Source organism: Lepisma saccharinum, chromosome 12 (genome assembly GCF_977018435.1).
Source record: "Lepisma saccharinum chromosome 12, izLepSacc3.1, whole genome shotgun sequence".
In the NCBI taxonomy this organism is placed as follows: Eukaryota; Metazoa; Arthropoda; class Insecta; order Zygentoma; family Lepismatidae; genus Lepisma; species Lepisma saccharinum.
In genome coordinates this window covers 35479196-35493571 of record NC_139240.1, presented here as the reverse complement: position 1 = coordinate 35493571, position 14376 = coordinate 35479196, and the positions used below count along the sequence as shown (strand labels likewise).

Here is a 14376-nt window from a genome sequence, read left to right as displayed (position 1 = left end):
AATCAGTGGAGTGCCAAAGGAGGGTTGGTGGTGTCATACCCCCCCCCCCTTTTAGGACAAGTATAGCTAAATATAAAGAGCTTGACTTGCAACAATATTGAAGATTGATCATAATCGTCACAACCTCATCATCAAAATTATGGATAAAGCGAGATATGAGAATACACCAACTTTAGGTATATGCTTAGGTATCCTGAAAATCTCACATTGTAGTCAAACAATTTGGTTAGTCGATATGTGTATAGCACGAAGACGATGCTACAAGCAACATATCAAATTATATTGTGAGACTACATCGATCTGTACTTTCTAGTATGTTCATGGACGTACCCAGAGATTTTTCCAGGGAAACAAACTTTCTCCCGCGGGGGAAAACAACATTAAGATATTTTTTAATATTTACAAATTTGAAAATGTATATTTTATTCAGGCAGATGAACAACTACAATTTTAATGTTTGAGCAATATCGCTGAACCAATATTAAAACGTTTGCCATCACAAAATTTTGGACAATTTTTGGGGAGGGGGTGCTAACGCTCCTCGTTGTCCTCTCTGGATGCGCCCGTAATTATGTTCTTCGTCTCAAATAAACAACGAAAAATAAAATAGATATAACAACATCAAATCCATTCAAAACATACAGTCACGGACACTTCTGGAATGTAACGATTACATTGAGAGTTAATGGGGTTCTTACAGCCCAGAAGTGTCTGTGACTGTACAACATAGAATGCAAGACAAATCCAAAGACTTACCTATTTGTATGTGAAGTCCATTCGACGCTCTGCTGTAGCGAAGTGGTCAACTACAGACTCAAAAAATGTATCTTGTTCCTTTAGTTCACTCAGCAGTCTTGATTCAATTGATATAAGCGCAAGATTAGAAAGACGAATTTGTCCGCATCTGTTTCTCGCGTAGTTCTTAATCCTTTTCATTGCTGAAAACGATCGTTCCACGGTGGCTGTCGTTACCGGTATTGTAGAGATCAAGGAGGCTAGTATGAGAAGCTGTGGCATTGCCTTCCCAACAGGCGTTAAGCTCAGATAAAGTAGCAGCTGGTGAGGAGATTTGTCTGCAAATTCAGCAGAAGAATAGGCTACGACCAACTCATTTTTCAACAGAACTTCATCAAAGAAACGACCGTAACTTGCAATTAGGTTCTTGAAGTGTTCCGAAGGAAATTGATGTTTATATGTCTGAAATTTGGATGTGTCCAAAAGACTCAAAAATGAAATGCTATTGTAGTCCTGAAATCTAGTCTGAATCTGTTGCTGTATATTATCTAATATTTCAATGAACGAACGCTTGAAATTTAACTTCGGATCTAACGAAGCATCGGAACTACGTGGTCTTCTACGTGGTGGCCCCACATCAGTGACTATTTCATCGTAAATTTCATCAAAAGAATTTCTTAGAGACTGAATCGCCATTAAAGTTTCCGACACCTTATGTCTGCAGTACACAATGTCCAAAGCTTGCTTCTGAAGATAGGAAAAGAGAACATCTGTGTGCATGAATATTCGGTGGAAAACAGCAAGAAGGAAACAAAATTGAAAATTTTCCATGTTTGTTAAGTGACCCTCTACAGATTCCAAAACATCTCTTTCAAGTTCATTGTTGTGGTCGATCATGACACAAAACACTTCACGTAGGCTTTATTTCTTTTCGTGCACAGTGTTTACCAGACGCGATGAATAGTTCCACCTGGTTGGACAGACGCTTGGGAGACGGCGTTTCAGGAACTCTTCTAAATATTTTGCACGTTTTGGCGACCGAGAAAAAAATGCTGCCAATCCACCTAAGGTGGCAAAAAAAATACGACATTCTGAAATATTTGACGCACTTTGTGACAGTACTAGATTTAAAACGTGTGTGTAGCAATGAACAAAAACCGCTCCAGGAAAGGATTCCTTCAGGATTGCTTGTACTCCATTCAGGCCCGAAGTCATTACAGCAGCTCCATCGTAAGTTTGTGCTATAACTTTGTCGCAACAGCCCATATTTACTACATTTGCGACAATGACTTCAGCAACAGCTTGGGCTCTCTTGTTAGCACTAACGTCACAAAAACCAACAAATCTCTCAACCACGTGGCCATCTTTAATGTACCGATATACCATTGACAACTGAGATTTATTCGTGACATCAGTTGTCTCATCAGCCATGATTGCAACAAATTTCGATGATGTGATTTCATTCTGAATTTTGCTGTAAAGAGCACATCCAATAGATTCAATCAAGTCGTTTTGGATTCTGTTCGAAACACCCTTGAAAACTGTTGCTCTTTGAAGATGATTTTTTAGTAAAGTGTCATATTGGGCGATGTAATTAAGAAGTTCTACATAGTTGCCCCGATTCACTGAATTTTCTGTTTCATCGTCACCACGAAATGCGAGTTCTTGTTGGCCTAAAAAGCAAGCTGCGTTTATCAGGCGTTTCAAAAGTCCCCTGTTTGTTTTTACGGTTTCATTATGCAGCAACCTCTCCTTTCTAACCTGCTCACTAAGTTGAGTCTCGATTCTCACATTGCCAAACGTAGATAAGGCAAGAGACGCGTTAATATGTGTTGGGGATGTTTCGTGAACTTTTACAGCCTTGGTAAACCCCCCTAAATTACAGAAACCTAATTTCGTCCAAGACGAATTTCTGTCCGTGCTGAAAAGTAGGCAATTCCAGCAATACAGTTTCTTATTTGTTGTACTACCTGTCAACCAGTAAGTCTTATCGTAATTAGACGGTAAGAAATGGCGCGTGTAATTCTTCTTCTGTTGCGATATTTGAAGAGGTGGAGTTGGTCGACCTTTCTTGATCAGTGCCGCCTTTTCTTCAAATGTCCTGCAAGCAAATGGTCTCTGAAGAATGTTGGCCACAAGATCTTGATTTTCTTCGGACATTTGATTTGTTACACACAAACGCACACGCAGGCAGACCCGACACACGCACAACCACACAACGAACTTTTCTTTGCTTAAAAACGCACTATGAAAACCTTCGCGAATCGCAATAGCACTCACGTCTACACTCACAGCTCGGAACGGAAGCAACTATTTTAACTAACCCCCGTACCCTATTTTCACCAAGGGTCACGAGACATCGTTGGCAATATTTGTCTGATTTCAGTTCTTCTATCCCACTGAAACACGAGAGAAATATGAATATTTTTAAAATCCAATTCAAGTATTGGCGCAACAAAATTTTCGAATAACATACGTTTATTTTACTGGATTGCTAGATGCATTGCGCAGAATTGTATTATGCAAGTTTATACACTATCCGGAGGGTGATTCCATAAATTCTGTAGTTTTGCAAAAGGTCTAATAGTTGTCAACCTTTTTTTTTATGATACTTGTAAACTTCGGCATCTCTCGCCTCTCTTGTCCAGTGATAACTCCGAGGGACACTTGTTTCTTGGCAGGAAACGAGGAGAAGGGGAGGGGAGTGGTTGCTTTTGAGACCTAATGCCAACCAAGGGTCTTTTTTTAAAAAATAAAGAAAAAAGTGCGAGGAGAGAGGGGGGTATCGCGTAGACAACGCATCGAATCCCATCGCGCATTTTTCTGAAACCGGACTTTGGGGTCCCCATTAGGAACCGAACCTATTACCGATGACAACAAAGACGATTTGATTTGACTACGAAGATAGACATACGGGTTCGAATCCCGGCCCGGGCATGGGTGTTCTTTGTGTGTGTCCCTTCATCAATTTTATCGTATCATCTTCGCGATTACCCAAAAGTGGCAGACAAGTGAAATAGAATAAAGCATATCAAGCAATCAATCAACGATTTGATTTTTGTTGTTTGGCGTAGCCTTTTTGCCACATTTGGTTAATCTCGGGGTAGAGGATGGGCGATGGTATGATGACATTGATGAAGAGATACTCACAAAGAACACGCATACCCAGGTCGGGGTTTGAAACCAGGACCCCTGGTGTCGTAGTGCGCTGTGATAACCACTTCCCAAGGGAGGTTGGCCAAACAAAAGAAACGGGAGGAAAGCTCTAACTAATCGGATACGGTTGTATCGGAAAAGCAAACTGCACTTTTCCGCTGTTGTATTTTTCAAATGGATTTTTTAAACACAATCTTTGCATATGATTCGTGTTTTTTGAAATAATGTTTATTTCTTGATTTCCCTAATTTCACAATCGCAAGATCTCGTTACTGAAAGATCCAGGCTCGAAGCCTGGTCTGTGCATCAGTGTTTCTTGTAACCACTCTTCACCCGTTTAATTTAATCAACGTTCATCGTCATAGCAAAGATTAGGTGATGAAAGAGCAACGCTAAATAACAAAAATACAAATTATTTCCTTCCAGTGCATTTGCAAGGCACTACGAAATCAGGAGTCAAGAGCTCTCTATTTATGAATGTCCCTCATGACTTCCAAAAGCTCATTAGCTACTTATTATGGCAATTTAATCTATACAGCTAGAACAAGTGATGGAAGGTGGCAAACATTCAACATAGTAAAAGGCGGATGAACTGGTAATAATAGACACTTTGTGTACTTTCTTCAATAATATTCAGGGCCTCCCCGATGGCGCAGTGGTAGCGTCGTCGCCTTGTAATGAAGATGTCTCGGGTTCGATACCCAGTGGAGGCATATATAGCAGTTCGGATCCGTACTTTAAACTGTAGGTCCAGTCCGGATTAGCCTTACTGTGCATAAAGCGGAATTAAAACACCAAATCAATCAATCAATACTATTTATTTGGCTCTTTGAGCTCTGGGATACATAATTCATTCCAAATTATTTCATTTTTCACTGCACGACTGCAGAGTACAGCACATCGAACAGGAATGCGCGTTCTTCACGGATTCGAATCCTGGCCTGGGCATGGGTGTTCTTTGTGAAGTTCCTTCATCAATTTCATCACATCATCAATCATCTTCATCTACGCGATAACCAAATATGGCAAAAAATCGAAGTAAAATAAACCAAACCAACAACAATAAGAACGCACGTTCTTTGGCCCAAATAAATACATTCGTATTTATGACCGTTTAGCTTACCCGTTTTTTTATTTATTTAAATAAAACACTACTTAGACGAGCGAGAGAGAGAGCGAGTGAGCAAATATTTGTTATTTAATCATTATATCTTCCATATTTGAAAAAATAAAATAAAGCATAACATTTCCAAGTATTTTTGTCTGCACATAATACGTTCCCATTTCATAAACAATAAAACTATATTTTTACATCCCACATTATACATACATATTATACAACGTGCATAAATACAGAGAACGTATTAAGTACTGCAGACATTTCCCCCCGAGTTCTTTAGAGGATTTACAAAGGAATCGAAAGGAAACCAGTCCCCTATCTGTCCTATAGGAGATAGACTGGGGGACCTGAAACCACGGGCTTTCAACCATTGCAGCGGGGTGCAAGGGGACAAGGGAGGTAGAGGCAGAAATCTTCCCTTTCCCTTCAAAAACCCGTTTCTACCTGAAAGTGCTGCGGCGGAGGAAGAGCGAGCTAGGCCAGTCCTGCCGGCTGATGTCACCGAGGGCCGAGAAGCGCGTGAAAAAAAAGTATTGTATATGAACTGCGGCTTCAACAAGACAATAAATATTGTGATTTGAAAATAATTAGAGACGTGAGATTGATTGATCTATCTCTGCTAGACTAGCTACTCCTCAGTGCACGTCACTGCTACGTGGTGCCAAAGTGGATTTGTGAATATTGCAACATGTGAAAATTGTTTCAATCATCCGCAATCGTCTGCTGCATTACATGTGGCTGAGTGGTTCGCACATCGCGCTGCGACGCCAGGGGTCCCGGATTCGAATCCCGCTCGGGCATTGTTGATTGTGAATGTCCGTCCATTCATCAATTTCATCATTTCATCATTCATCCCCATCTTCGCAAATTAGCCAAGAGGCACAAAACGCGAAGCAAAATAAAATATATAAATAAATAAGGAAACAGTATCAGGTAGAGTGCTCCCTTTTTTTTCAGTAAACGTACCATGTAGAAGCAATGAATTCTTGTTTTTCTTAATTTTTCTGGATCTGCTTCCCCAACGGAAAATGGTAACAACGTAGGCATTTCTGCGTCTGACGTCAGAACACGAAGTTGGTCTCGCGTTGTGCGATAAACGAGACATCGAGCGAAAGATGCGCGGCTTCAAACAAAAGCGCATCGTCTGGTTTGACCTTGGGAGCTATTTCTATCTCCCTTTCGTCTTCGATAGGTCAGTGTTGCCACATGAAGGGAAACTTTCCTTTTGCAGGGAAATTCGGCCCGATATTTTAGCCAAAAGGAAAACGGGAATTTCGATGAAAAATACCACAATTGCATCGAAATTTTAAGATCATCTGACTGCATTATTACATTTTATGTTAATTTCGAATTTCATATCCACATTTTTGTTATTTATTTATTTTGCTATTCCTACTTACGTTGCTTTTATGTATCTTTGGATAAATAGTAACGATGAGGATTAACAATTAAATGGATTCCTGACCAGGATTCAAACCTGGGACATCTGGTCAGGAAGTGATGAAACTGAAATGTGAAAGTTTTTTTAAAATATTTTTTATTCAAACGAATAACGAATTCAACGGAATACTCAGCGGCGGCCGGCGGCAAGTTTGATGGGTAGTGCCAACGTGATCAAGAAATCGAAAAAAAAAAAAAACCTCCGCAATGCCCCCGCTCCCTCCTTGAGGGTGCCCCACTCACCAAGATGTTTATCCTCGTTTGGTGACGTGGAAAACAGTGTGGGTTTAAGTAATAACACACTAATACGATTCATCTTCACTCACTAACCTATCTTTATACACTACAGGACACTTAACTAAAAACACAATTACAAGAGGAAGGGAAAACAAATCTTCTCACCTTCTCCTCCCCCATGCACACGTATTCCAACTGGATGTTGAAAATATTCTAGACATTTGATGTAAAAAGAAATTGTCGAAATGCCAAAGAAAACTCGCATTTTTACTTTTATATTTTTAAAAAGTCTGGATGGCCCTCTAGGCGCATCCATCTATTATCAAAATGTTGATTTAACTTTGGAAAAAATACTAGGTTCGTTTCTCCAAAAGTCGGCAGAAAAGTAGATAGTACCTTTTCCGAGAATTACTTCCCCAACGGGTCTTACAAATCCGTGGTATTTAGCGACTTATCTCTGAAGATGGCAACTGTGTCAACACTGCGAAAGTTCCCTCGCTGTGTCAAAGCAAAAACAGGCACGGCTGGTGTCTTATGGGCTAACTCCATTGGCTAACACCACCCCCTGCCACCTTCTTCCCGGCTCATGGTGGAAATGTTACTCGCTGAGACTTCTCACATGTTTCAACTTGGTTAGGCCAGCTCCTGGGTGGCGCGGACCGCTGCCTCGCCGACGGTACGAAACAGCCGGCGATGCAGTGAGGAGGTTGAGGCGGTTGGGGTTGTCGTCACGTCAGCTTGACCGATTGCAAGATTCGAATCTCCTTGTCTGTAAACTATCAATGTATTAATTTAACAATACTTGGGCTATGCATGCATTTCTTCTGAGGGTAGTGCCATGGCACGGCGGCTCTCCCCCTTGAGCCGCCGCTGGGAATACTTAACTACGTACCGGTACTACTACTGCTTCCACCACCACCACTAATAATGCTGCTACTACCATGGGCGTCCGGAAGGGGGCAAGGGGGGGCCGTGGCCCCCCCTGGAAAACGAAAGTCAACCAAAAATTACATATTTCACACATATAATTTAATTTCAGCCACAATAATGTGGGTTAATTATTGCATGAACATGATAAATTCAAATTTAAGCAATGTTTTTTGAGGGATGAACACTATTATTGGGGAAAATATGCCATGTTGGCCCCCCTGGAATAAAATACCTTCCTTGCCCCTCCCTGGAAAAAATCCTGCGGACGTCCATGGCTACTACTACTACTACTACTGCTGCTGCTGCTGCTAATTATTATTATTATTATTATTGTGTAATTTGTTTAGGTGAAGGGAAAAAAATGGTCCAAATAGGGAAATTTTGCCCCTTGGGAAGGGAAATTGTGCCCTCGTATTGTGGCAACACTGCGAGAGGTGTGTGCTTGAACCGGTGGCAATCTGATTTGCGTCGTGAACATTCTACGAACGTTCTCTTGAGACGACGTGACCAAGCCATGCTTTTTGCCGTATTTCAACATTAAGCATATCGTCCACTGAGACTCGGTAACATAACTTCTGTTGTTTGCTTCTTATGAAATCAAATGGTATAACGCCCGCTACAGCAAAACGCGCATGTCAGATGTGTGCAGGTTTCTAGGGTGGAAAATTTCCGTTGGCCGCGCCTCCAACAAATGCTCTCTCGTGTAATTCCGCGGTCTTCGTTTACCTCCGGTAAGTGTCATACTCTGTCTCGCTGTAGCCAAACATGGAAAATGTTCCGCGGTACGTGGGCGGACTTCCCTCGGAGAGGCGCATGGAATTTTTCACACTGGAGGTTCGGGGTGGCGCGTTTCCGGTGTCTCAGTGGACGATAATCTTTAAAAGAAAGTACAAAGAGTCGAGGTCCCGTTGAGGACTAGTTTCTTTCGCGATTACAAGGGTCAACTCGTAACAGGACAATTTAGCAACGCTCTCATTTACAACCCCACGAGCCAACATGTAGTGCCTCCTCTCGTTTGTTTAATGCCGCGAGTGCTATACCTCACGATGAGACACGAAAGTAAACGATGACACAAGAATGCAATTGAACCGGTCGCCAGTTTAGAAGGCACACTCCAGGGGTGCCCACAAATCAAATTAACGACATTCATCAAACAAAAATTAATTACTGTGTTTTTATCCAAACTATATTTGTGTGTGTGGAGGGGGTTGTGATGAACAATTCTTTTGGGGGAGTTTGATGAACGACTTTGAGGGGGATGCGTACACGGCCTTGGGGACGATGGGCCCCCCTGGTATACTCCATAGCGCAATCATGTTAGTAACGATTGTTGTGAAGACAGCGAAAAGGGTTTAAAATCGAGATTAGAATTGACCTAAGAACAGATATGTCATGGTATTACACCATTACTTTAATGATCCTCTAGATACAGAATTCCAATATCCCACACTAAAACTCACATTATAGCTACATATCTTCAACTCTTGTCGCGTGTGATCTCCCCTGTGGACATCAGATATAAATAAGGTAACAAGAGTTAAGAAACTTCGATCTTCTCAAAAGATCTTCGGATGACTGAAGCCTTCAGCACGACACCAACACTGGTACTTTTAGTTGTTACTGGATTTTGGTCTACACATAAGTTCATCAGGAAAAATACTTGTAATTACTTTTTCAAGTAAGGAATTGAAGATAAAATAATGGCTATGATTGGAGTTTTCACCAAAACTCTTGATATTCAAATCATAAGGGGATAGCAGGAGGCGTGGTCCAACGCTGATAAGGGCAGATTATTTAATCTTCTACCAGATGATCAGGAAAGGCTCTCAATGGGTTACTTGCGCCTACAAAAGGATTGATTCATTTCTTAACAGGCCTCAGACCTTATGCTCAGTACCTTTACAAATTTAACTTGAAACGATCCGAGTATTGTGATGACTGTATAAACGTGGTAGACACCCCGAACAGAAAGTAGACCAATGTCCCTCCAATAATCCACAAATCAATGGGTTAAGACAGGCCTTACCCACAAAAAACGCCAAATCATCATACCGGAAAATTTCAACCTTCTCAATACCTTATTGGGCTTGGTGTCCAAAGAACAACTTACCAAATTTCCATTCCGAAACCTATCCCCTCCTTCCTCACCTGCAACAGGAACCCAGGAGATCTGAAAGACTGCACAACCCAGTATCTTAGAAACGCAGTCTCCTCTACGTACACCAAACGAAGAGCAGAAAAACGACCCTGAAGGATATTCCAGAGGAAGACAATATGAGGCTTCAACCAGAAGACAAGAGGCTGATGAAGAAGAAGAACGAGGTCTACTAGCAGAGGAACGCCAAAAGGAATAATTTTAGAGAATTAAGTCGTGTTCATGGTGTTTGTATTTGTATCTTAAATATTCATTCATCCATTTTTACTTACTTAGTAGCATACGTAACCTACCATTTAACAACTCGCTAACTACAATAAACATCATTCCATATGTTCGCATGCACCATTTGCACATCCTACACAGTGAATTAGCAGCTTAACTAAACTTCTTGAAGCTCCCCAGGGCTACCAACCCGAAGATTTCAGAAGACCATCCTCATACTGATGATCAATTCCAGATTTTTAATTTATATTTTATTTTTTGCTGGCTTCCAGTAAACTACACTCTTACAACTGTCAGATATACTCTCATTTCGTACCTCCCTTACCCACCATCAATTCAACTACTAACAATAGCCGATATATTGTTTTGGTTACCCGAACATCGGGTCTAGCTAGGCGTGCATGTAACTGGTGTTACCGAAGGTAACAGCAAAGTGTGAAGAATTAAAAAGTTGTTTCAATAAAATAACAACATTGTTAAATACGTTAACCAACAGCGTTGCCGTCGAGTAAATATTGCAGAGGACATTTTTCTGCAGCCGACAGAAGCGAAGAGGGAGGCCGGTTCCCTTACCCTGAAGAGGTAACAAGAGGAGAGAGCGCCAATGCAAGGAAAGAGCGGAAGAAGGTTTTGGGGTAAAGTTTGCTATGGGGTTATTCATATGCCTGTTAAGGCTCAGCTGGACATTTGGCAGCCGAATGAGCGATTAAAAAAAAAAAAAAAATCCACTACAGTCGAAAAACTGTTGTGATATTCCAACATAAGAAAAATTACATACTTTTAGAGAGCATTGACGTGAATTTTCGAGAAGTTTTCTTTCCCTGCTGTCTAGATATTATCAATAGTTTCGCGATTACGTAAGTCTATTTAACTATTGATATCTTGACAACAGTGAAAGAAAACTACACGAAAATTCACGTCAATGATCTAGAAGGAATTCTAAGCGTATGGAATTGTTAATATTTTAGAATATCACAGCGGTTTTTCGAATGTAGTGGAAAATTTTTAAAAAAATCGCCCATTCGGCTGCCAAAGGTAGGCCAGTGTAAGTGTTGTCACATTGGATTGGCAGAAAACAGCTAAATCCCGCCTAAGATGGGGATACCACTATTTCTCTGAAGCAACAAGAGCTAGACTGCAAAGTCAAGGCTGGATTGAACTGCAACTGAGACCTGTTAGGTAACAGAAGAAAGGATAGTTCCTTGATGCGATTCGTTATTTGAACAAACCTTGCTACAAAAAAAAAAGCTAAGTTGACAACAGTATTACTACGTACAGCTGGACTTCCCTTTCACAATCTGACTGTCGCTGGAGGAGCGGAATTCTGTCATCTGCTCGCCACGTCAAACACCCGAGAAATGTGTTGTTCTTCTACTCCCCCTTTCCACCTCAATTACAAAGAAACAGATATAAAGAAAGAATTGACAAGGCTTGACCATTATGTTTCACTTACGTCACAAACTGCTGCATTGTGGCTTCGAGCAGCCATGATTGAGGACAATCCAAGCGAGCGGAAGATACTAACACAGACATTGGTGATTCAACGCTACGTGGTGGATATTTCCTTGCAAACGACAAATAAAATTGGCCGCAAACATGGCGGCTGTGCGCATCTTGACGTTACATAAAATCCACCCGATCGTATGTACGGCACCGTAAATGTTATGCACTATGCACATCTCATTATTATTATTATTTTTGTTAATTTCTATTCTACTGAATTATGAAATGAAAAAAAGGAGAGGCTTGTGAAATTTCCACGGATATGACGCCCTGGTTTACTTTAAAGGCACTAAGCGCATACCCCTCAATATATGCGAGTGGAGGTTGGACTACATTGGGGTTTCCTCTTTTTCTATGTTATATGGTAATAAATTCCTCGCATTTGTCGAAAGTACAAGAATTGCCTTTCGTGACTTTCAGAAACGTGAAAATTTTATTGATGAGAGTTAAGATAACATCTTGGAATTATAACAGGAGTGGCATTTTTCACTTACACATACATTGAGCACCAAACTAATAATTTGATTTGGAGCGAATGCAGAATATAGAGAATGTCTCCAATTTCGTTAATATTTGTTATACTAACTACATTTGGCCTTCTAATCACGAATCTGTTGTTAAAATGAGGGGGTCACGTCTGGAAATCGCGAAAAAGCCGATATAAGTGGATTTTTTTAGAGCTGTATCGCATATTTTTGCGAACAAAATTTTGACTATGCTTGCCTAACCTAACCTTACCGGAAATGGTTCGCAGAGCTATCCGTGAATGGTTTGTGGGGTTACCCGTGCATGGTTCGTGTACTGATTAGGAGGCCAAAGTTAGTTAATATACCAAATAATAACGAAATTGAAAATAGTTTCTTACCCTAACCTTACCGGAAATAGTTTCGAGGGGATATCAGTTAAATCTTTTCCCAATTAGCACATATAAGTTTTGTAGCACTAGCTTCCTCAATGCGCAAAACGCCATTTTTCTAGAAGAACGCTCGAACACCGTTGCCAAACCTACCTCTAATCAAAGTCCGCAATGCCATGCTTCAACGATTAATGATCTTCAAGTAACGAAGCAACAACTGCAAGTAACGAAGGAACAGTGTGGCAACGCTGTAGACAGCCCAACGAATGCCGAACGTCACTTGTTCATATCAACAAACATGGTTATGTTTATGTATGGAGAATGATTGCGGTAATGAAGAACGTAATTTTGCAACATATATGCATGATTCATGATTCGTACAGCCGTCACGTTCGCGGCCAATTTTGTTTGTCATGTAGCAAGGAAATGTCGTGAATAACGTGAGCTTCTGTTTGAACAACTAAATACTTCATAATGTACCGTCCGCCCGCTTGAATTCCGTATGTTTACAAGAACTGGCCTCAATCATGGCTGCTCGATCCCACAATGCAACAGTTTGTGACGTATGTTGTAACTTGTAAGTATACCGCTTTTGCCGACAATGAAATTGTCATTGTGCTTGACAAAACACTGCATTTTAATATTCTAAAGAGAAAGTGGACCATTGCAAAAATTCAAATTTCTAAGTAGCCTTGATAACAAACATGTTGAAGTACTCATTCCAAGATAAAAAAATATATAAAAATAAAAAAATATGAGAAAAGTTGGTTTAATGGCGGTAAACGCGGTAACATGGAGAATACAACAATGGTGTTCATTACCAGGCCGGCAAAATTATTGCGAGAAAATTGGTGTTATACGAAATATTAGAAACCAAACGTCTCAGCATTTTTTTTACATAAAAAATAATTCATAATTAAATACGTTGTAACAATTCGAACATGCTGCATTTGGCTTGCTTCCCTTAATTCCTCAGCGTTGTGACACCAAATAAAAGTACATACCCCAAGAACTTTTATTAACTACCGGTACTTACCAAAATACGTGAGGAATTCAGAATTCTATACACTTTCACATAAATTTCACTGAGCAAAGAAAAATCTGAAAAGCAATTTTATAGACTATCCACTGTTCGTCTATCTTCCCAGGAGAATAAGTTGTTTATTTTAAAAATTAGAAATGCTCACATGATACGTTACCCGATAAGATTTTAACATAAACAAATACATTTCTGTTCTCAGCGCGAAAATGACGATACTATGTGAGCAGCTTGTAGTTCGTGGGTGCCAAGATCAAGCAATGGAAAGTTCCATTTGAACAGCTAGAGGTAGGTGAAGTCGGCCCACTCGTGCGACAAGCGGACTCGGGCAGCCTTCACCCAGGGAAGTTCGTTAAACTGATAACAGATGGCGGAAGCAAGCTTGGTGCCTGTTCAGCGTGGCCTCGAACGATTGGTGGAAAGTTCCACGTTGGCACAGTCTAGCTTTGGCTACAGAAAGGTGAGGTCGTTTTAAACTCTCCACAGAAAAGTGCACTTCGTTTCAGCAGTTCTTGCAAGGTGAACATTTCGTTGTTTCGTACAGTGTGCAGAAATTAAGAAGAAACATGCGCAGTTCGTATTTTAATTGTACCAGTCGACACAATTACGTCGAACTAAGCTTGTCGGGAAGTGTTCCTACAGATGATCACAATGGCCGCCATTTTAAAAATGGCACCATGAAATGGATGAACATGCTGGCCCAGTTGCATTCACCAGATGTTTTGCAGAGGTATTGTATTAACACATGTTTCAATTCTATTAATTTTTGTTTATATTTGTAAGATAAATCAATTTTTGCACATATTTTTGTTAACAAGGATCTATTATTTAGTCATAGTTTCGTTAAAGGATTGTTTTATGATTTGAATATTTGCATTATAATAGAAAAAACTAGGTTTCTGTTTTTTGACAGTTCTACTTTGTGTTATACTAACTTCCTTGAATTGGCATTATTCGAAGAGATACCCTAAAGTTCCCGG

General features: G+C 40.4%; 1 protein-coding gene across 1 annotated transcript in view; it reads left to right on the top strand.

The window, feature by feature from the left end:
- Positions 1–13871: 13871 nt before the first annotated feature.
- LOC145995971 (uncharacterized) overlaps positions 13872–14376 on the top strand; it is a 133608-nt gene continuing 133103 nt past the window's right edge. The window contains exon 1 of the mRNA XM_083132061.1: positions 13872–14126. The gene's annotated coding sequence lies outside the window, so the exon portion shown is untranslated. The remainder of the gene's footprint in view (positions 14127–14376) is intronic.